We start from the raw sequence: 25504 nt of genomic DNA on the forward strand, positions 1-25504 counted from the left end.
TATAACACTTTTGACAATAAAACACTCAAATAATGAACAGAGAGGAACTTTCTGAACTTCTTTAAGGCATTTATAAAAAACTCAACAGCTAACATCATATTTAATAGTGAGACTGGATGCTTTCTCCCTCTGATTAGATACAACATACTGTCCTACCATAGTTCTCTCTCTTTGATTTAAAGAGAAATATCCAAATAACAGCCAGAAACAATGACAAAGAGTAAAGGGCAACAAATGAAAATAATAATTAATGAGCCTATACTCCATGATAAACTTTACATGCTTACAAATAGACACCAACTTTTTATTAGCAAATAAAATAAAATGAACTTTTTGACACCAAAAAAAAGAAGTTTCTCCCATAAGAATTAAAAGTAGAATATATAAAATGAGGGAAAATATATCCAGAACTTGCCACATAAGGTATGAAACATCCCAATAATTAATAAAGATTCATTTTTCAATGGCTTATTAATAGAATGATTAAACAATTATATAAAAATTAAACCTACCTATATAGTAGAAAGACATTTCAATTTACCCATAGATTCAACACACTTTAAAAATGGATAGAAAAAATTTTAACTGGCTTTAAAAAAAAAAGGTACCTGTTAAACTCACATACTACTGCTTAAAAAGGATCCACAGAATTCTCACATCAATGTTTCCTTGCAAAAGCAGTGAAAATCCATAGTCCAGAGACCCTCTTTAATAACGAGCCACAGATAAATGCAGTATATGTGTAACTTGTATAACATTTCATTTTTGTGAGTTTTCTCAAGCATTATACAATAACTAATTTGCATCAGCATTTCCATATTACTTACATTTATTTATAGGGTTTTATTCCAGGAGGAGTTTTCACATAACTTTTAAAGTAATTGTTAAAAATGAGAACTTTACTGTGTTTTCCATACTATTAGGGATTCAATCAAGTGTGCATTCTTATATCTTATGAGGTCCATCTCCAGTGTGCATTATCATGTGTTTTTGAATGGATATGAGAGAAATGAAGGCATTCCTCCCTTCCATATGTTCATAGAGGTCTTCTCCAGAATGAGTTATTTTATGTCACCAAATGGAACTGGAACAAAGGACATTTCCACATTTCAATATTCATAAGGCTTCAGTGAGTCCTTTCATGTTTTCAAACCATATTTCTTACTGTCACAGGACTTTCTTCTAGTTGGATTCCTTCCAAATCTTTTAAATAACCTGGGAAAATTAAATGCTTTCCCACATTGATTACATTCATGGGGTTTCTCTCCAGTATGAGTTATTTCATATGTTTGAAGTTCACTAGAACATCTGAAGTTTTTACCAAAAATTTTATATTAATAGGATTTTTCTCCAGTGTGAGCTATTTCATGATTTTGAAGAGAACTGGGACAACTGAAGCCTTGACCACATTTCTTACATTCATAGGGTTTTCCTTTAGCATGAGTTCCTTCATGGTAACGAAGGCAACTGGAATATCCAAAGGTTTTACCACATTTCTTACATTTATAGGGTTTTTCTCCAGTATGAGTTCTTTCATGTTTTCGAAGGGAACAGGCAAGAGTAAATGCTTTCCCACATTCCTTACATTCATAAGCCTTCTCTCCAGTATGAGTTCTTTCATGTTTTCAAAGGGAACAGGAAAGACAGAATGTTTTCCCACATTCTTTACATTCATAAGGCTTCTCTCCAGTATGAATTCTTTCATGTTTTCGAAGGGAACAGGAAAGACAGAATGTTTTCCCGCATTCTTTACATTCATAAGGCTTTTCTCTAGTATGAGTTCTTCCATGGTCATAAAGGTGACTGCAATGCCTAAAGGCTTTACCACATTCCTTACATTCATAAGGTTTCTTACCAGTATGTGTTCTTTTATGGCTATGAAGGGAACTGGAGCAATTGAAGGCTTTACCACATTTCTTACATTCATAGGGTTTTTCTGCAGAGTGAATCCTTTCATGTCTTTTAAAAGAACTGAGACAAGTTAATGCTTTTCCACATTTCTTACATTCATATGGTTTCTTTACAGTATGAGTTCTTTCATTGTCATGAAGGTGACTGCAATGCCTATGGGCTTTACCACATTCCTTACATTCAGTGTTTTTCTGCTGAGTGACACCTTTCATGTCTTTTAAGAAAATTGGGACTACTGAATACTCTTCCACATTCCTTACATTCATAGGGTTTCCCTCTAATATGACTTCTTTCATGGTTATAAAGATGACCACAGTGCCTAAAGGCTTTACCACATTCCTTGCATTCAGAGGGTTTCCCTGCAATATGAGTTTTTTCGTGGTTATGAAGGGAACTGGAATGACTGAAGGCTTTACCACATTTCTTACATTCATAGGGTTTCTCTCTATAGTGAATACTTTTATGTCTTTTAAGAAAACTTGGACAACTGAATGCTTTCCCACATTCCTTACATTCATAGGGTTTTGTTCCAGTGTCAGTTCTTTCATGTGTTACACAGGAACTGGAAAGACTGAAGGCTTTACAATGTTGTTTACATTTATAGAGTTTTTCTCCAGAGTGAGTTCTCTGAAGTATTTGAAATGAACTGGGAAAATCAAAAGCTTTCCCACATTCTGTACATTTATAAGGTCCATTTCCAGTGTGCGTTACCATGCATTTTCCCACACTTGTGAGGGAGATGAAGGCTTTCTGACATTGTTTACATTTATATGGCTTCTCGCCACATTCCTCACACTCATACGGTTTGTGTCCAGAGCAACATATGATGTGCCTATGAAGGGATGAATGACACATGAAGGCTTTTCCACATACACTGCATCCACATCGTTTTACTCTGGTAGAAATGTTTGTGTTCAGATTAAAATTTGGAATCTGGCTGAAGATTTCTCCCCACTGACTACCTTCTTTACTTTCACACAGTCTCTCTATCATATGACTTCTGCAAAAAGTGACAAGCACATTATTAATGGTTGGTTCATTAATGATTTTCTATTTATTAATAGATCTTGAACTTACATTGCTACCGATATCAGAGAAAGTACAGGTTTTCTGCCATGACTGAATTGTTTGAAAGTAAGTGGACTGATCACTCTGCAACAGGGCTCCCTCTCCCAAGCTATTAGCAAAACAGTGATATTCTTATATGCACTTTCTAGACCTTTGTCCAAGCGAACTATTTTGAAAACAGTGAACATCTAAGTTACACTGAAGTAAATATTTTTGGTGAAAATTTTCTAAGGCTAAGGCCGGGCGCGGTGGCTCACGCCTGTAATCCTAGCACTCTTGGGAGGCTGAGGCGGGTGGATTGCTTGAGGTCAGGAGTTCGAGGCCAGCCTCAGCAAGAGCAAGACCCCCCCCCCCCCCGTCTCTACTAAAAAAAAAAATAGAAAGAAATTATCTGGCCAACTAAAATATATATATAGAAAAAATTAGCTGGGCATGGTGGCGCATGCCTGTAGTCCCAGCTACTGGGGAGGCTGAGGCAGTAGGATCGCTTAAGCCCAGGAGTTTGAGGTTGCTGTGAGCTAGGCTGACGCCATGGCACTCTAGCCCGGGCAACAGAGTGAGACTCTGTCTCAAAAAAAAAAAAAAAAAAAAAAGAAAAGAAAAGAAAATTTTCTAAGGCTAAATAAATTTAAGTTGTGCTTATTTCTTTTGTTTCCTTATTTCTAAAATATCATGATATGCTAAGATTGCTTCCTCCTGCAAGTGCAAATTACCTTAGATTTCTTCAAGAATTTCTGTAGTAATTGTCAATGTTCTGGTCTTCCCATTTGCTTCCTAAAATGCAGACCCAGAAAAATATAAATTATTAGAAATTATAGATTCTAGGTGCTATGGTTTGGATATAGTTTGTATCCACAAAAATTCATGTTGAAATTTGATCCCCAATGTGGCAATATTGGTAGGTGGGGCCTAGTGGAAGGTGTTTGTGCCAAGGGAGTAGATCACTCATGGATAGAATAATGACCTCTCGAAGGTGTGACTGTGTTTCTTGCAAAACTGGATGTTACCAAAGAACAGGTTTTTATAAGAGCAAGTTTAGCTTCCTAGACCCACTATTCCTCTCTCACCAGGTGATTTCTTTACACCTACTTCCCTTCCACTTTCTGCCCTAAGTTGTAGTAGTCTAAGGCCCCTCACTAGATGCAGCTACCCAATCTTGGACTTTTCAGTCACCAAAATTAAGAATCAAAATAAATCTCTTTTCATTGTAAATTACCCAGTCTCCGACATTCTGTTATAGCAACACAAAATGGAATAAGACACTAGGTTCTGTGTATACTGTGGCAATACCTGATTCATTCATCAAATTATTCCCTTTTCACATTCCAAATCATGGAACAGTATTGATGACCATAAAATACTTATTCTCTAATTAACTAAGTGAAAAAGTATTGTCATTCTTACCTACAGAAGCCAAATTCCTTAAGGTTTCCTGCATTACATCTCTGTAGAGATTCTTCTGGGAAGAAGTCAACAAAGCCCACTCCTTTTGCGTAAAGTTCACAGCCACATCCTCAAAAGCCATTGAGTCCTAAAAACATCCCACATATTATGTGTAGAAGAGGATGGGTGAGAATGACAACACTGAAAATGTTTAGTCAATTTATAAGACCTCCACATGACTCTATGGTCTTCAAACATTCCATGACTCGGTCATTAGAACTCTTACTCTCCATCTGCACTTACATTCTCCCACTTTCTCTCCCCTTTCTGATGCCAAAATTGAACTTTCAGAAAGGCAACAGCAGAGCAGAAACACCCCTCTCACTGGTGGGTCCAGAGAGTAAGATGTGCTGCTTGGCTATACCTAATTTCACTTCATAAAGTATAACTGTAGTACCTGTCATAACAAAGTCCTACTACCAGCTGTGCATAAGAAAGTTATTATTAGCAGTCCTGACAATACTTATCCTTAGAAATGCCTTCTCACAATGTTTGACATTTGCTAGTGTCAGGGAACTTAGAGTATAGGAGGGAATCCCATCAGCCTAAGCGATAAGACTGGCTCATTGTGCCTAAATAGTTTATCCTAACAATACAGTATTTGATGACCTCTTGTTTTGCATCTGAAAGCATATTTTTCATTCCATCCTTGCAGCAGTGCCTAAGGGATCAACCCCAAAATAACAATGAGCAGAGTATCTAAGGAGCTACCCTGATACACAATATTACATATGTATGTTGTCACACCTTGTTAACTAGAGAATTGGGCTATTCCATGTAACTACACCAAGAGAGAATATTTGGAAGCTTACACATGGTTTACTGCAGACCAAATTTAATCAAGAAGTAAATAAAACTAATGAACAATATTTACTGACCCAAACAGCACAAGGTTAAAATTTCTATTGGACAATGTCAAAGCAGAATGGCCTAAACTGAAGGACTGCATGTTCTTAGAAAGTTCTCAGTGTCACTTAGATGTCACCTCTTACAAATTATATCCTTATAAAATTTCACAAATCCCCAAAGTTTTTTGTATTCAACAAAAAATACTTTTCCAAACCTATAAAGATAGCATGTCTAATGACTGTCAAAGTTTTTTGAACAAAAGTGCCATGGCTTATCTAAAAGACGCCAAGTATTTTCAAATATAACATATGGAACAGAAAAGGATTAGCAGAGAGAAACACAAATAGGTCAAGGGAAAGGAAGAGAGTGTTTAATGAGCTGGCATTTATTTGGAAAGTTGATCAAAGATACAGCAGGCATTGTAGAATAGTGGAGGAAATCTCAAGCACTTTAAACCTGGAGTGAAACTAATTGGTATTTAATTGAAAAAATGCATTCATTGTATTCTTCTTTATTCCATGAATGACAATCAATTTATTTCAGATTAAAATGTGAAAGATAAAGGTAGTCTTTTGTCTTGGAGGAGTCACAGGCAAGTATTTTTTGACAGAATAAGACACCAATTTTTTTTTTTTTTAATGAAGCAGAGTCTTGTCATGTTGCTCAGGCTGGAGTGCAGTGGCTATTCATAGGCACAATCATAGTGCATCGTGGCCTTGAACTCCTAGTCTGAAGTTATCTTCCTGCCTCAGCCTCCTGTGTAGCTAGAACTATAGGTGTCTGCTACAGTGCCTGGCTTTGGCAGAGTATTTTTATAAAAGAAAAAGAGTAATCAATACAGAAAGGGACTGACAAATTCAAACATATATGCCCATCAATTCATGAATAGATTAGCAAAATGTGGCATATGTATACCATGGAATATTACTCAGCTATAAGAAATAACGGTGATGTGGCATCTCCGTTCTCCTGGAGAGAGTTGGAACCCATTCTATTAAGTGAAGTATCCCAAAAATGGAAAAATAAGCACCACATGTACTCACCAGCAAATTGGTTTCCCTGATCATCACCTAAGTGCGCATTTGGGAATAACACCAATTGGGTATCGGACAGAGGTGGGGGCTGGGGGGAAGGGATGGGTGTATACTACTTGATGAGTGCAATACACACTGTCTGGGGAATGGACACGCTTGAAGTTCTGACTCGGGGGGCTGGGGGGAGGGGATGGGTGCATACCTATGTGATGAGTGCGATGAGCACTGTCTAGGGAATGGACACGCTTGAAGCTCAGACTCGGGGGGATGGGGGGGATGGGTAATATATATAACCTGAACTTTTGTACCCCCATAATGAGCTGAAATAAAAAAATATACATATAAAAGATAAGAAACAATGTAATAAAAATCTGCAATAAAGGCAAGATAAAAGATATTACCATGTGGAGTAAAAATGAACACATGATTACAAAGAGGGAAAGTAAGCAAAACATATTTAACAGAAGATAAAAAGACCATATATGAGAAAAGATGAACCTCCTTGGTTATGAGGAAATACCCAAGTAAAATGTCACGTAGATAACATTTGATATTAATAAGAATGACAAAAATTAGTCCATTAGGGAATCTTAATTGGTGATAATCATAGCAAATAAATAAAGTTATGCACGAATGAAGGAGAAGCCAATGGACACACTCCATTGCAATTTCCTGTAAGGTGAATTTTACCGCAATCTATAGCCCATTTTTCTCCAATGTAAAATTTCTTGTGCATTTGTACTTGGAAATTGACTTAAAATGATAAGAGCAGTATTTTTCCCTAAGAGCAAAAAATAAACTTGAAAAAACCCAAACACTGTAACTACTGGAATGGATTAGTGAATTGGACGGCACAGAGCCTCACACACTAGCATGTGTAAAACATATTGAGGCAAGGAAACCAGGGATAAACCTTTCATTTTAATTCCATTAATACTCATTTCTTGAAAGTTCAAAGGAGGTAAAACTAACAAAAAAACCCATCAAAGTAACAAATGGCAAAAATATGAAAAACAGACAAAGAATCAGAATAGTGGTCATCTAAGAGGCTAGACGAAGATGAGCACCAGAGATGACAGTTAGGAAATTGTAATGACTGCCCAAGGTCCAGGAATAAATCTTGACAATGATTCCAGGGATGTTTCTATTATTAAATACTTATGACAAATGTTTATTCTTTCCTTTGTGACTATATTTCATAAAAATTTAAAGCATTAATTACGTTGGCAAAGGACACAATTTGCATATGTTTGTTCTGAAATGTGGCAGTCTGTGAGCTTTAATTCACAGATTTGGCATATAAAGAAACACAGAAGCACAGCTTAAAGCGCTGTATCTACTCAGGAAGCAACAGGTCAAACTACACGCTGACCAACAGGCAGCAGAGCAGGTTAGCTTACAGTGGGGGTGGTAATGTCTGGACATCCTGCTAATGGTGCCAACTGTTATGGTCACCTGCAGAGATGTGGTTTTGAATGGGTAAGAAATAACTGTTCACATAATTTACCTTTGTGTAGAGAGTAAGGCAGCCCTCTCAGGTGGTCTTACATGACTTGAGTGAGCAAGAAAAGGAGCTGGGCTTGGTTTTTTTTTTAAATGGAGCTTAGGTGAGAAACCAGGGTGAGAATTCACTCCCATGGGCAGGGGTTTACATGGTTTCAATCTGCTGCCAGTGTTCAAAGAGGCACTCAGGTTTCTTTTCATGTTATCCTCAGCTGAGGCCACAAGTGGAAGAAAGACGGTTTAAAATTAAAAACTGTCAGCAGTCAATCAACAAAAAATGGAGACAGATAATTCTGGTTTCTAGTCTCATAGGTAAGAACATGAAGAGAATCATAACTTACTTGATCAGAAAATCAAAAGAAAGCCCTGTGGAAAGCAGTAAGGACACAGAAGGCAACATTCACATCCATATAAGTAAAAAACAAACTAAAATCAATCAACAACTGTTTTTAGACCCATCAAAAACTTGAAGTCACAAGGCAAACAACCATCCTAAATAGAAGAGATGGAGAGGCGCATGCAGAGAATAACTCACTTAATCAGAAAACCAAAGAAAACCTTGTGGAAAGCAGTATAGGTAAAGAAAAACCTAACATGTAATTGGCGAGTTGCTGAACTTTGAGTTAAACTCTCCAGGGTGCCAAGTCTGAACCCACAAATTCATCAGTTCTACCTCCAGAAATACTACCAGGCTTTCACAGTGAAGATCACAGAAAAATTGCCTTTTGCTTCCAGAAGGAGAAAGAGGAAAGTAACCATTTTGAAATATTCACAGAGAATTCTGCTATTTAAGAAATTCTGGAGCCAGGCGCGGTGGCTCATGCCTGCAATCCTAGCACTCTGGGAGGCCGAGGCGGGTGGACTGTTTGAGGTCAAGAGTTCGAAACCAGCCTGAGCAAGAGCGAGACCCCGTCTCTACTAAAAAACAGAAAGAAATTAGCTGGACAACTAAAAATATATAGAAAAAATTAGCCAGGCATGGTGGTGCATGCCTGTAGTCCCAGCTACTTGGGAGGCTGAGGCAGGAGGATCGCTTGAGCCCAGGAGTTTGAGGTTGCTGTGAGCTAGGCTGACGCCACAGCACTCTAGCCAGGGTGACAGAGTGAGATTCTGCCTCAAAAAAAAAAAAAACGGAAATTCTGTCTTCAAAAGAAGCTATTTCTCAAAAGCCTAACCAACTGAGATTTTACCAGAGCCAAACTTCCTGGGGTAAAGGAAATACCCAAATCCACCCCCTGCTGACCTTCCTGCCTAAATTAAAGAGAGTGAAAACTGAGAAATGCACATGAAACTCATAACCCAGAGAGACAAAGTCTTCCCCAAAATGAAGCCAAAATCATAGGTCAATAAAATGCTTTCGCTTACCCCACACATTCTCACTACGTCAACAGCAGAACACATACATAATGGCAGCAGAATACAACTAAAATAACCATATACCTAAGACTTTAAGAAGCCTCTAAGGGAATACCAGCAAGTGGGGTAACAATAATGAGATGGGCAAATGTGTAGAAATACACAATGTACCAAGACTGAATCACAAAAAAAAAAAAATCAAAAAAAAAAAAAAAAACTGAACAGACCTACAAGTTGTAGGAGATTGACACAGTAATAAAAAACTTCTCAATAAATAAAGACCCAGGACCAAATAGTTGTCTGCTGAAATCTATCAAACACTTAAAGAAGAATTAATACCAATTCTCTTCAAACTCTGGTGAAAAACTGAATACATGAACACTTCTAAACCCATTCTATGAGGCAGGGATAATTACATTGACATCACAAATGGACAAAGCCACTGCAAAATGGAAAACTGCAGACAAATGTTCTTTATAATGATTCAAAAATCCTCAAATAAATACAAACAAAAGGATTATACACTATGACCAATTTATACCTGCAACGTAAAGATGATTCAACATATAAAAATCAATCAATGTAATACAGCACATTAATAAAATGGCAAACACTAAAACTACCTCAACTGGTACAGAAAAAGCGTAACAAAATTCAAGACCCATTAGTAACAAAAACACACAAAAAAACTAGGACTAGATGGAAACTACCTCAATATAATAAAGGCCATATATGAAAAGCCTACAGAAACATCAAAACCAATGGTGAATTTCAAAAAAGATTTTCCCCTAAGATCAGATACTAGACAGAATCCTTGCTTTCACCACTTCCACTCAACACTCAACACATTATAAGCAATCCTAGTCAGATTAACTAAGCAAAAGATAAATAAATAAAAATAAAGGAAAAAATACATAGAAATTACTAAGAAAAGTGAAATTATTCCTATTCACAGTGATCCTATAAGTACACAATCCCACAGATTGCACACACACACACAAAATAAACAGAACTAATAAACAAATTGAGAAAAGTTGCAGGATACAAAAATCAACAAGCAAAACTCAGTTGCTTCGATGTACACTAACAATGACTACTCTGAAAAGGAAATTAAGAAAAGAATACCATGAACAAAAGCACTGAAAAGAATAAAATACTCAGGAATTAACTTAACCAAGAAGATAAAAGTTTGTATACTAAAAGCTATAAAATATTGCTGAAAGAAATTTTAAGAATTTAAAGAATATTAAGAAATAAATGGAAAGACATCTCATGTTAATGGGTGGAAAGACTTAATATTGTTAAATGTCAGTACTACCCAAAAGCATCTACAAATTCAGTGCAATCCCTATCAAAAGCTCAATAATTTTTTTTTACAAACATAGAAAGCACTATCCTAAAATTTATAGGGAACCTCAAAGGAATCATAAATACCCAAAACGATTGAAAAAGAAGAAAAAAGTTGGAAGTCTCTTCCTAAATTCAAAATCTGATCAGTTACAGTGATCAAAACAGTGTGATACTGGCATAAATACATTCGTATACACCAATGAAACAGGATATAGAGCCCAGAAAGATAACCTACATATACAACAAAGGGGGTACTGTATTTTCAACAAGGTGCCAGGATCACTCAGTGGGAAAAGGAAGTTTTGGGGGGGAAATGGTAGTGGAAAAACTGGATATTTACATACAGAAGCATGAAGTTGGAGTCACCATATATGAAGACGAAATCAAAATGGATCAAAGACCTAAAAGAAAGAGCTAAAACTAAACAACTATTAGAAGAGAATATAAAGTAAATGTTTTCTAACATTTGATGTGGAAATGATTCCTTGCATATGACACTACAAGCTCAGTCAGCAACAAAAAATAGACATTTGACTTCATCAAAATTAAAAGGTTTTGTCCCTCTGAGGACACTATCAATAAAGGGAAAGGCATCCCACAGAATTATAGAACATACTTGTAAATAACGTATCTGGCAAGGTGTTACTATTGAAAATGTAGAAAGAAAAAGCATTTGACAAACTTCAATACCTCCTCACGATGAAAACATTCAATAAACTAGAAATATTAATAGATCTTCCTCAAGAGGCTTTAAGGAATCTATAAAAATCCCATAGCTAACATCATTATACTTGATGCTAAAAGGCTGAATGCTTTCTTCCTAAGATGAGAAACAAGAGAAGGATGTCTGATCTTGCCACTTCTATTCAACATGGAGAGAGGTACTACCATGGAAATTAGACAACAAAATGAAATAGAAGTATTCTGGATTTTAAAGCACATAAGTACACTAGCACCCAGATAGAAATACAAAATCACATAGACTTTGTCACTGTACATACAAGTGGGTACCCCTAGACACAGACACACAAGCTCACTAACAGTCAGAGATATCTGCCCAAAGACACCAAAAGATGCTCAAAGATGCACCCAGCCCAGGTGTCTGCTTTCTTCACCAACTTTCCCTCCACAGCAATAACTACCATCTGATAGACTGTATATTTTCCTTGTATTTCTCCTTTCTTGTTTCCTAGAAAATCCACTTCAGGTGGAAAGGATTATTCTGTTTCATTCACTGCAGCACCTACTAGAAGGTCTGTTACATGGGAAGAGATTAATACTTGATAAATCACTGAGTTCAAACTCACACATATACACTGCTTTTACACAAACCTCATCATAAGCCCACATCCACTTGATTTTCACAAAGTGAATCACTCAACCCCATCCCATGAGGCACAGAACTGTCTCCCCGAACACAAACCAATTTGCAAAGGTTAGTTTACCCAAAAGAGTTGAAAATGTAGCTCCACAGGAAAACATGCACAGGGATATTTATAGCAGCATTAGTCACAATTTTTAAAATTTGGTGGCAATCAAGTTGAAGATGTATTCACCAAGGTCAGAAGTATAAAATTATTTAAAAAATCAATTCTACTTCTATACACTTGCAATGTAATATCTCATAATGCAGTTAAGGCAAAAAAATCATCTAAAACAGCACCCAAAGAATAAATACACAGAGATAAATTTAACAAAAGAAGAACAAAACTTGCACTCTGACAAATGCAAACCTTGCTGAAAAAAACCTGAAGATCTACATAAATGGAAAACCACCTCATTTTCATGGATCAGTAGGCTTACCATTAAGATGGCAATAACTCTCCAAAACAATCTACAGATTCAATACTACTCCTTTAAGAATGCCCAGGTGACTACTTTGTAAAAAGTGAAATGTTGATGCTGAAGGTCACATGAAAATATAGAAGACTCAGAATATGATATATAATAATGTTTTGTGACCCTAGATGTCTCAAAATGACATTTAGGTAATTATGACATGTGACTCAGCCCACAGTGAAACTGCTGACCCCTCAAAATGTGATAAGCAAATGGACTGAGGTGATAAGGTAACACCTGCTGTGGCCAGGCACCCCTGAGACCTGACAAAAAAGTAGCGCTAAAAGGAGGCTGAGATAATGATCATGCACACCCCTAAAAACAGCAAAGAAACTGATTATGTCCAACACGCTTGCAGAAGCTTTGCCTGTGAGTAATCTGAGGCCTCTCCTTGATGGGCAGCGGCCACTCGAAGCTCTGCCAGAGAACAGCAGTGATCGCTGCCTCCCTAACCCCACTGGAATTTCAAGGCAGATCCAGACCTGCCTGATTTGTTAGTCAGCATGCTGGTCTCCCAAGCTACTCACCATACTCACCATGGTTCAGCCCCCTCTCACCATTACTTCTTGTGTGTGTGTATTGAATATAGTTGAAAGATTGTTGGTGTGTGAAAGCTTCACAATAAGTCATGATGATGAAAATATTTAATTGGTCACTGAGTCATTGTGAAACTTCCGGACCCCCTGGTTAAAGTTAGCACAACTAGGCTGATTCGAATTTGACACTATAGAATACCACAACAATCTTGAAAAGGGGACAAAGTAGGAAGACACACTTCACAATTTCAAAACTTGCTTCAAAGCAACAGCGATCTAGATAGTGTAGTAATGGCACAAGGAAAGTTATTTAGTTTAATGAAACACAACAGAGAGCCCAGTGAGAGTGAGTTCAGCAAAATGGAAGAGTGAGCTGCTTTAAATACTCATCCCTCCAGAGAAACAAGGAAAACAAGCAGGAAGCTGTTTCTAAATAGCTTTGTCAAATATCTTGAAAACTCTCAAAGCTTTACTGCAACCATGTGAATAAAAAAAAAAAAAAGTAAGAAAAGGGAGGAAAGACTTGTGGACTTTTAACTCATCCTTTTCCAACCCTTCCCCGACGTGGTGCCAGTACTGAAGACAGCAGCCTGAGTTCCCGCTGTGGGACCCTGGTCACTAACTCCAGACGGAGCAGAGATTTTATCTGCAAATTACTGTGTTTTTAATATCACAATCTGTCTGGAGGCTACTCAAGGGTCTGAAGCAGGCTTTCCTTTAATTTGTCTAAATCAGTAGCCAACCAGTGTGAAAAACTGACAAGAATTGCTTGAGAATGTTTTATGTAAACAAAAAGCCTACAGTTGCCTGGAAGAATAGATTACAGCTGACATATACATCAGGCCACATAAAGCCCAGGAAGAAAAGCTGAAGTGAAAATTTCTTTCAGAAATTCGAGTACTCAGAAGCACTCAGGTGTACTGGGGAATTTAAAACACCCTATGCGTGCCTGAGGGGAAAAAACACACTGTCAGAAAAGGCCTGAGAAAACCCTCATTTTCAGCACTGGTTGATCTCCAGGCTCGGTTCTGCAGGAAGTGAAGGCTGAAGCAGAGTTTTAAACAGCCTGCTATGTGTCAGAGGAATGTCCCACCACAGAGCCATCCACAAAAACCGGAAGAGGTGAGGTTTTTCTTGTTTCTTCTTTTACTTTTTCAGCTCCTGGAACTCAAAGAAATCTTTGTGAAAACACTGGCTGACCACAAGCTATTATAAAAGAACAGGAACTTTAATGACTATACACAACAAAATGACACAGCCTCTTCAAAAATATAATATTTCAGAAAACTAACTAAACAAACGGACAACTACAGCCTTCCTTAAACAAGAATAGCAAACATTGAAGAAGGGGCAGAACTGATTTCCAGAGTTATTCCATTATAATATTCAAATGTCCACTTTTCAATAACAACAAAAAAGTACAAAGGATACTAAAAACATGAAAAAATATTGCTCATCAATGGAAAAAATATGGTTAGTTGATTTAAGCCATCTCTGAGAACCCAGCTGTTAGAATTACTAGACAAAGAATTTAAATCAAGGATCTTAAATCTGCACTATGTATGCACCTAAAACAGAAGGTCAAAACACATCAGGTAAAACTTAAAAATGCATAGAGAAATAGAGAAATCCACAATTACAGTGGGAGACTCAAACACATCTCTAAACTCTATCAGTAGTTGACAGATCAAGTAGGCAGAAAATCAGTAATGGTATAATTTAGCACAACAGCAACATAAATCAACTGGATTTAATTGATATTTATAGAATACTTCAACCAACAATAGCAATGTATACATTCTCAAGATCATAGGGAATATTCACCAGGATAGGCCACATTCAGAGACATAAAAGGCACCTTAACAAATCTAAAAAAAAAAAAAAAAAAAGCAGACTTACAAAGTATGCTCTAAGAACATACTGGAATTAAACTAGAAATCAATAACAAAAACATAGTTGGAAAAACCTCCAAATAGTTACAGGCTAAACCACAAAGTTCTAAATAACACATGGGTCCAAGAAAGTCTCAAGAGAAATTTAAATATTTTAAAGGAAATGAAATAAAACTACATCTTGTGGACAATTTGTAGAATGCAGCACAAGCAGTGCTTGAGGGAAATTTAAAGCATTGAATGTGTATGCTAGAGAAGAAAGAGCTAAAATCAATAACCTAACCTTCCACTTTAGGAAACTAAAAAGAAGAGTAAGGTAAACCTGCTTTACTTTTTATTTCTTAATAACAATTTAAAAAGGCATCAATGAAACTGCAAACAAAAAAATCCATAGAGAAAATCAATAACACCAAATGCTGGTTCTTCATAAACATCAATAAAATTGATAAATTTATACCCAGGCTAAGAAAAAAAGAGAGAAGACAAAAAAATTACTGATCAGAAATGAAGGAGGGGTCATCACTACTAATCTCATGGATATTAAAGGCACCATATAAGAATATTATGAACAGTTTCATGATCTCAAATTTGATAACTTCGATGAAATGGTCCAATTTTTGAAAGAAACAATCTCCGAAAACCCACACAGGAGAGAAAAACAACATGAACAGGCCTATATGTATTAAAGAAATTGAATCATTAACTAATAAATGTCCAAAAAGGAAGGACAAGATCTAGATGATCACACTGGTAAAATCTGCCAAACATTTAAGGAAGAATTGACAGCTCTCTAGAAGGCCTTCCAGAAAATGGAAACAAACCCAAAGTACAAAGATATATGACAAAAGGGGAAAACAAACACCAAGAATTCTCATGATCATGGATGCAAAAATCCTCAATCTAAAAATGTGTAAAAAAGAATTATATAACACAACCAAATGGAAATTGTTACAGATAGGCAAGGCTAATTCCAAATCCAAAAATCAAATAATGTAATCCAACACATCAACAAGCTAAACAATAAAAATCATATTATCATGTAAAAGAGATGCAGAACAATCATAAGGCAAGAAAAGGGAAGAAAAGGCATTAAGATTGAGAAAGAAGAAATAAAACTTTGTTCACAGATGAAACAATTGTCTATGTAGAAAATCCCAAAGAACTAATAAAAATCTCTTTTTTTTTTTTTTATTTCAGCTCTTCATGGGGGTACATAAGTTTAGGTCATATACATTGTCCATGTCCTGCCCATCCCCCCGAGTCAGAGTCCCAAGCACGTCCATTCTCATTCTCCAGACAGTGCGCCTGGCACTCACCATGTAGTCATACCTCCATCCCCTCCCCCCCCCACCTCCCCGGGTCTGCACCTTCAAGCATGACCATTCCCCAGAGGGTGCGCAACGCACTCATCATGTAGGCATACACCCATCCCCTCCCCCCACCCCCCATCCCAGTCTGATATCCAATTGGTATCCTTCCCCGATGTGCATTTAGGTGATGATCAGGGAAACCAGTTTTCTGGTGAGTACATGTGATGCTTGTTTTTCCATTCTTTGGATACTTCACTTAGTATAATGGGTTCCAGCTCTCTCCAGGAGAACCAAAGAGATGTGGTATCATCGTTATTTCTTATAGCTGAAAAAAATTTCTTGAAACTAATAATAGATTATAGCAAAGTTGCAGAATATGAGGTAATATACAAAAACCAATCACTTTCCTGTATATTGGCAATAAACAGTTGGATTTAAAATTAAAAACACACCACTTATATAGCATCAAGAAAAAAAGAGAAATATATATATGACAAACATGAATATATATATGACAAAGATCTGTATGACAAACATTACCTATTTCTAATGAAAGAATCAAAGAGGATCTAAATAAATGGGTATTTCATGTCTATGAATAGGAAGTCTCAATATTGTTAAGATATCAGTTCTCCTCAATCTGAATTATACATTCAACACAAACCCAACAAAAGTCCTAACTTATGGTGTTGGTAACAGAAAATTGATTCTAAAGATTATATGGAAAGACAAAAGACCCAGAATAGTAAACACAATAAAGAGGAATTAATTCACAGGATTGACACTACTTGATGTTGAGAGTTACTATCAAGCTACAGTAATCAAGGCAGTGTAATATTTGGAAAAGAACAGACAAATACATTATGAGAGCAAAACAGAAAACCCAGGAATAAATCCACACAATTACAGTCAACAGATCTTTGACAAGGGAGCAAAGAAAAGTCAATGGAGAATGTATAGTCTTTTAAACAAATGCTGAAATGCCTGAACATCCATATGTAAGGAAATTGATTAGACATAGACCTTGCAACTTTCACAAAATTAACTCAAAATGAATTATAATTCAAAATATAAAATGCAAAATTTAGAACTTCTGGAAGATAACATGGGAAAAACTCTTTATGTCCTTGGGCTCAGCAGTGAAGTTTCAGAAGCAACACCAAAAGCGTGATATGTGAATGAGAAAATTGATGAACTGGACTTTATTGAAATTATTTTTATTTTGTGAAAGCCATTGTTAAGAGAATAAAAAGATAAGGCACAGACTGGGACAAAATATTTATAAAGTATATATCTGATGAAGAACTAATATTCAAAATATACAAAGAACTCTTAAAACTCAGTAAGAAAGCAACCAATTAAAAATGAACAAATGGAAGGCATCTCATCCAAGATACAATGAAAATAAGCACGTGACAAGTTGCGCAACATATGTGTTTAGGGAATAGCAAGTTAAAACAACAGTCAGGTACGAACATATATCTAGTAGAGTGGCTAAAATATTAAACCCGACAACCACCAAATCCTGGTGAAAATGGGAAGCAACAGGAACTCTCATTTATCGTTGGTATGAATGGAAAATAAAACGCCACTTTGGAAGACAGTCTGGCATGCTCTTACAAAGATAAACAAGTTCTTACCATATGATTCAGCAATTGCACTCCTGGATATTTACCCAAATGAGCTGAAAACTAACATCTTCACATGAACATTTATAGCAGCCTTATTCATAATTGCCAAAAAAGAAACAACCAAGATGCACCTTTCAAAAGAGATAAACTGCGATATATCCATGCAATGGGATATTACCTAGAAAATGAGCTATCCAGCCACAGAAAGACAGGGAGAGACCTTAAACATATATTGCTAAGTGAAAGAAGCCAGTCTGAAATGGCTACATTTAATATGATTCTCAGTAAATAACACTCCAGAAAAGGCGAAACTCTGGAGACAGTAAAAAGATCAATGGTTGCTAGGGATGTAGGAGGGAAAGAGGGACTAGAAGAAGGGGATGAGAGATGCACAAGTGGAGAACAGAGGATGTTGCAGTGAAACTCTTTAGTATGACACTGTGATGGGAGACACATGACACATGCATTTGTCAAGACCCATAAAACTTCACAACACAAAGAGTGAACCCTAATATAAAGTATGCACTTTAGTATATAATAACATATTGTTTCATAAATTCTCATCACCATCGAATACAATATATTGGTTCTTCAATTGTAACAGATACAATACACAAACGCAAGAAGTTAAGAACAGAGGAAACTATGAGCTGGGGAGGGGTTATAGGAACTCTTCATGATACCTACTCTATCTTTCCCTGAACCTAAAACAGCATTGAAAAAGTCTATTAAAAAAGCAAAAACAAAACAAACTCACAGTATTCCATAGAAGATTCATAACTGTGCAAAAAAGTGTTATTGTCTTTACATATAAAATAACATTTTTTATAAAACATGAAAAAATACATAGTAACATATAGATGCATACACAAGGTTTAAAACTATGAAGAAAATAGAGAAAATTATCTTATAATTCACAATACTGGCTCCATCTGCAGAGAAAGGGGATGATTTAACTTTGAGGAATCACTTCAAGTGGAGCATGTGGTTGTGAAGTCTTCTTCCAAGTCTTCATCTGGTTGTCATTACACACATTCCCTTTTCAGTGCTTAAGTTGACTGTGCAATGGTTTTCTGTATTTTCTGTACATACAATATTTGTAGTAAGTTTCCAGAATGCAAACTCAATACACAAATCTCAGAGTATTTCAAATTGCTACCAAAAAGCCATTCAAAGTAAATTTTTAGGCCTGACACAGTAGTTCACACCTATAATCCAAGCACTCTAGCAGGCCAAGGGAGGATTGCTTGAGACCAGGAGTTCGAGACCAGCCTGGGCAAGGGTGAGGCCCCATATCTACAAAAAAAACAGAAAAATTAGCCCAGCATGGCGGCGCATGCCTGTAGTCCCAGCTATGTGGGAGGCTGAGGCAGGAGGATTGCAGTGAGCTATGATGATGCCACTGCACTCTAGCCTGGGCAACAGAGTGAGACCCTGTCTCAGAAATAAATAAATAAATACATACATAAATAAGTAAATAAAAGTAAATTTTTAGAAGGTAACATAACCTATTAAAACTAATTTTCCTGAAGTCTTGTGTCTAATGAATGATACAAAATCACTGCAGTAGAAAAAGTATACATTGAAAGACATCAATGTATAATAAAATAGAAAAATTGTATATGTTCTTAGAAAAAACTTAAACATTGCCATGTTGTAAACTATCCCATATAGATCTAGTGTTTTTTTTTTTTTTTTTGAGACAGAGTGTCACTTTGTTGCCCAGGCTAGAGTGAGTGCCGTGGAGTCAGCCTAGCTCACAGCAACCTCAGACTCCTGGGCTTAAGTGATCCTACTGCCTCAGCCTCCCCAGTAGCTGGGACTACAGGCATGCACCACCATGCCCAGCTAATTTTTTCTATATATATATTTTAGTTGGCCAGATAATTTCTTTCTATTTTTAGTAGAGACAGGGTCTCGCTCAGGCTGGTCTCGAACTCCTGACCTCAAGCGATCCTCCAGCCTCGGCCTCCCAGAGTGCTAGGATTACAGGCGTGAGCCACCGCGCCCAGCCTAGTGTTTTATTAAGTTCCATGAAATTCATAACCAGATTTTTGGTATCTAGCTAAATAAAAACTTTTTCTAAAAACTGAAAGCACATATAAATGTCTAAGACTAGCCAAAAAGTTGTACAAAACACTGTTAGGGAGTATTACAGACTGAATGTTTATGCACCCCCCAAATTCATATATTGAAATCCTAACCTCAATGTGATGGTATTAGGAGGTGGCATCTCTGGGAGGCAAAATGAGGATTAGATGAGATCATGAGGGAGCTCTATGAATGGAATTAGCAATCTTCCTTATGAAAAAAGGCACATATCTATTCCTTTTATATAACAGAAATGCCATTTAATTATTATTTCATGATAATAAATTATTTATAAACATATGATCATATTTGAATACTTTTAGATGTTGCTAAGATTGTCCCATAGGATTTAGCATTAATCTGCCAAGTACAGATAACAGGAAACAGAACAGACTTAGCCACTGTCACAAATTCTCCACCTTGACATTTTGGAAAATCTTTGTAATTCACCGATTTATCTATCACACTTTTTTTTTTTTTAACAAAACTGTATTCATTTCTGCAGCCATAATGGAAGAGAGATTTTTTCCTTATTTTTTGCCCTGGTAGCATTCTTGAGTAAAAGCCCTGGAATTCCATTTGAAATCACCCAAAAGAACAGAGCAGACCTCAGAAACTTACTACACACGATCAGGGGAAGTTAAAAGGTAAATAAGAATTGTTAACTAAACACTTATTTTTTGAAACCCCCTTCTTTCTTGCCTCTGCAAATATCTCATCTTATCTTTCTTTCAAGCTCTCTTGATAAAATACATTTTATATTTCATGAAAGACTGAGGCTCGAATAAGGGAACAAATCTTTTCAACGTGACAAACAAAAAGAGGGGTGGTGTTGACCGGAACACAGACATGTCTGACTAAAGGGTCAAGTCAGACCACTCTATCGCAAGGGACATTCCTCCTGGCCCCATCCTGCTATCTCAAGAGCTCAATGACCACCCTCCCGGGAGATCATGCACTGTGCACCTCCCGGTGCCACGATGCATTTTGCTTTGCAGGTTCTTGCCTCTCTAGGGTGGGTTTGCTTTATCATGTGGTATAGTTTTGCTCTCTTCATAAGTCTGAGAGAATGCAAAGGGCAGGAATCATTTATTTTTTTCCACCTCAATACCATCATCTGATTGGCTGACCATCGACGTGTCTTCAAAGAATTGAAATTGGGGTCGGGGAAACAAAATCTTAATGTTTCAAGAGGTTAGCTTTGTAGATGAAGGGTACATTAGGAGACTCCTCTTAGCCCCAAGGCATCTAGCTGCATGGAGAAACTGGAGTTACATGGCAGCAATATTCTACAAAGGAATCAAAAAGGAAGGAAAGTAAACAGTTTAACTGACTCAGATAAGGAGCCTGCACAGCTCACCATGAAAACCACCATTCAGAAGGTTGAACATATTCCAAGCTTGGGAGCCAGACTGACTGCTGAAATGCAGCCCCAGAGGAGATCAGCCCGGGTGATAAGACAGGGAAACCTAAGCATTTAACTCTGGGAGCTCAACGTGCCTTCCTGTCTTACAAGTTTTCTTGAAAAGTAAGAAGACTACATCAAACTGTAGAATGGAATGAAAAAATAAGACACAACCTGGGGGAAAATATTTACAGCCCCTACAACTGAAAATAAATTAGCATGCAGAGTATGTTAAATTTTAAAAAGGCACAAAAGTAATAAAGATACAAATGAATTAAAGGTGAGAAAATGACTAAAAACATTAATAGAAGATGATTACATAATAAAAATGTTCAAAGCCAATGGTAATCAGTAAAAAGCAATACATAATCACACAGCAATAAATAAAAATATTTATAAGGAATAAACTCACGTGCACGAATGGTCAGTTAATCCATATACTCCATTGACATTTCCTGGTAAAACTGAATTCATCCATAATCTACAACTCATCATTTTTTTCCCAATGAGTAATAAATTTATGAAACATTAGAACTTGGGGACAAACAAGAATGACATTGTCCACAATGTCAAAAAATAAACTTGAAACTCAAGTGACATCAGTAGTGGAATGGCTGAGGAAATTTGGTGACCCACAGCCTCAGACAGCAGCATGTGTGCAACAGACTGAGGCAAAGAAACCACAAAAAACCTTTCCAGCATGACGTTAAAAGTGTATCAATGGTAACACTAGGTTACCGAAAACTCAAAAGACTTAAAACCAAGCAAAACTCTGCTTCATGATAAACAGATGGTTAAGCCACAAAAAATCAGGAGTATGCTCACTTCTAGACGAGATCAGAAAGACAGACACACCAGAACTGCCAAGGCCTGTTTATTCACCTGGATGGTGAGTCCACGAGGGGTTATATTTTTATTATTTGCACACAGTGTAAAACAATTTATTTCAAGAACATTCTTTGCTTCTTCAGACCATATCACTCAGATTTTCAACCAAGAAAATAAATCTCTTACACTCAAATCATGGAATGATGAAATTGTTAAACACTTGGGGAAACAGGCAGTAAGCTTCATTTAAAAAAAAAAAAAAAGGAAGCAGCCTGTTTCATCCACAGTTCACAAGAAATCCCCTACTCAAGAGGTTAAGCAGGTTTCTAAACTGGGAGACCACTCTCACTGCAGAGATGTAGCCTAAGGTGGCTCAATCCCAGGTAGTGAGTGAGGAAAAACCTGAGCAGCCAGGAATTTAATTCTGGGAGCTCCATACACTCTACTGTCCCCTCCTCACAGTGTGGAAACACTTCCTCCTTCAGCGCCTCAATTCTCAACAACAACCCAACACTCACCAGAGGTCTGTTTAAGCTTCTGACCTGAAACGTCTTTTTTCTGACACCACTTCTGACTCCAAAAGTGCGGAGTTTAACATTAAGCAATTCTCCAACACCAACTGGGTGTCCAACAACTCAATTTTGACACCACTCAGAGTTAGAACAGACCCCACAAGTTCAGGGCTCAGTCCCACAGCACGGCCCCCACTGTAGATGCCAGCGGCAAGCCCTGGGGCCCGACTGTACTTCTGAGCAACTGCCTGTCAATCAGACACTCCCATAACCCCCTCCTCAAGTTTAATAATTTGATAGAACTACTCACAGAACTCAGCAAAACATTTTACTTATGTTTACCAGATTACAAAGGATACAACTCAGGAACAGCCACGTGAAAGAAAAGCACAGGGCAAGGGAAAGTGGTGGGGGAAAAAGACAGGATGGACATATAATCCTGGTAAATGGCTGTAAGGAAATCCCTCACCTTTGTGTTCTGCAAGAACAGCTTGCTGCAGGGAAATATCCTTCCCATTATGAATACGCCAAAGATGCAAATTCCCACTTTTTTGCCTCAAAAATAATTACCTGAACAGTTTTTTCTTCAGTGGTCTGAATACTTGTTAACCAAACTTTGCTTAAGTTTCTCTCCTTCCCCCACGTTCCTGAACTTTGACCTACCCTCAGCTTGAGTCAACATAAAACCCCCTCTTCTATGTCCCTTCTTAGAACAGAGTGACTTTAGGGTAAAACATTCTCTGACCTAGGATCTGATTTTGCCACCCTCCACCCTGTCCTCCCCCTCCCACCTTCCTTCTGTTCTTGTGCATTCTTCCCTATGAAAGAAAGTCCATTTCTTCCTAATCATTGAGATATTTGCAGACGGTATAATTGGTGCTTCTCCAACTGCAATATTTCTTTAGAATAAAGTCCCTTACATTATTTACTAAATAATAAATCATTTAGTAAATAATGTCTAGGAACAGCCCCAGGACAACAATTACATCTCATAAAGGGCTTCAAAGTGTCCTTCCACCCCAACACCAATAGCATCTGCCTAAGGATCTCCTGCTTTCCAGGGCTCTGTAGCTTTTCTTAATATAAACTGCTCCTTCCATGGTTGGTGTGAGCAGGCTGGGACACCCGCTGGGGATGCTCCCCAAGAAAAACCAACTGGGCCTTCAGTGAGCCTTCTTTGCAGGCTCAAGATTGGCCTTAGCTTGGAGTCACTGAGCTCAGACGTCTGATTCCCAGTCAAGGTTAGTCATTTAGTTTTAAATGAGAAAATACCCAGTGTTTGAAGAACCCAGCATAATTACTCAAACTCAGTGTTTATTTTTATAGGAGGGATAGAGATTTTAAGGACTTACATTTCATATTTCATCTGGAACAACATAAGTATCTATCCCTTTCAGACAACAAATATGTCATTTAACTATTATTTCCATGACAATAAATCATTTAGTAAATAATCATACATGAACACTTCCAGGAGTTGCCAACTCCTGTCCCACAAGATTTAGCATTAAACTCCAATATCCAGGTGACAGGATACAGAAGAGAGTTATCTACTGTAATAAATCCTCCACCCTGCAAAAAAGAGGAACTGATGTTTTGGAGAATCTTTGTTAAAAAAGGAAATGCATTCATTTCTACTAGAAAATGTGGAGGAGACATTTTTTCCTATTATTTTCCCTGGTGGCATTCCCAAAACTAAGCCCTGGAACTCCATTTGAAATCACCCTCCTCCCCTCCCCCCAAGAAAAAAAACAGACCTGAGAAACTTACTAAACTCACTCTGGGGAAGAAAAAAAGGTACACAAGAATTTTTATCAAATGGAATATATGACTGGATATTTACTTTTTTTCTCATTTTTTTCTTTTACAAAAAAAGTAAAAGTTTCATTAACTGAAATGAAAAACTGAAGCTGAAATAAGTGAATGAATCTTTTCAAGGCAACAAACTCTTGGAGGGGTGGTGCTGACTGGAACACAGACATGTCTGATTCAAGTGCTGAGAGTCAGGCCATCCTAGCACGTGAGAGATCTGCCCACCCCCATCCTGCCCATTCAACAGGAGGCAATCAGACAAGTGGCTGTAGTGCCCTCCGTTCCTACCTAAGAAAACCAAAATATAACTCATGCATTTCTTGTAAATTAATAACAAATGGAAACAACACTTAGCCTTAACTAAAGAACCACTAAAGCACCAATTAACCTCTGATTACATAACCATAAAATATCCACCTGTATAGCCCAAATAAGGCGACTACATAACTGTAACCAATCAACCGTTTAATTTGGTTTGCTTCCTTACGGACCTTACAAAAGCCTTTCCTTGAAGCCCCTGCCATGGACCCTGAAGCCACAGATAACGGCTAGGGGCTTCCCAATTCACGAATCAGTGCTTCTCTGAAATTGACGTTTTAACGGTGCCTCAGTTTAATTTTCAACAACAAAAAGAAGGACTAGGGACCCCACGGACCACAGCTCCTCCCACACACGAGTCAGGATTCTCCCCCTGATGACCCTCCCACTGTCACCACACAATCTGGGAGAGACGCGGGGCTGCAGGTGCAGAGCTGCCCACAGAAGGTTCCAGGTGGGTGCCAAAGTGGCGGGACAAGCCAGTACGTCCAGGGGCCTGGCCCAGCACCCACTGTGCGCCACAGGGGACCGAGGCCCGAGCTGCGCCGGGGCGACTGGGCTCCGCAGTCTCCAGGGCTGACCGCGGGGAGGCGCGGGGCGCGCCACGGCCAGCTGGGCCGATTCCAACCGGCACCCCTCCCCGCGTCGGGATACCTGGCTCCGCACACTCACCATTTCCCGGCTTCCGAGGTACCTGCGGGTCCTCCCGATTTCCCTTCCAGTACCTTCAGGCCGAAGGGCAACAGAAACTCGGCACAGCCACCCGGACCTCCCAGAAAGAAGGAGAAGGAGCAGTGGACGTGGACCCGCGCAGCC

General features: G+C 37.8%; 1 long non-coding RNA gene across 1 annotated transcript; it reads right to left on the bottom strand.

Annotated features, from left to right (window-relative positions):
- Positions 1-1058: 1058 nt before the first annotated feature.
- LOC123648938 lies at positions 1059-25504 on the bottom strand. Its single transcript, XR_006738825.1, has 4 exons — positions 25361-25504; positions 4384-4510; positions 3693-3753; positions 1059-1084 (listed from the first exon to the last, which is right to left on the bottom strand). It is a non-coding gene; the product is annotated as an uncharacterized LOC123648938 (long non-coding RNA).

This window comes from Lemur catta, chromosome 13 (genome assembly GCF_020740605.2).
Source record: "Lemur catta isolate mLemCat1 chromosome 13, mLemCat1.pri, whole genome shotgun sequence".
Lineage (NCBI taxonomy): Eukaryota > Metazoa > Chordata > Mammalia > Primates > Lemuridae > Lemur > Lemur catta.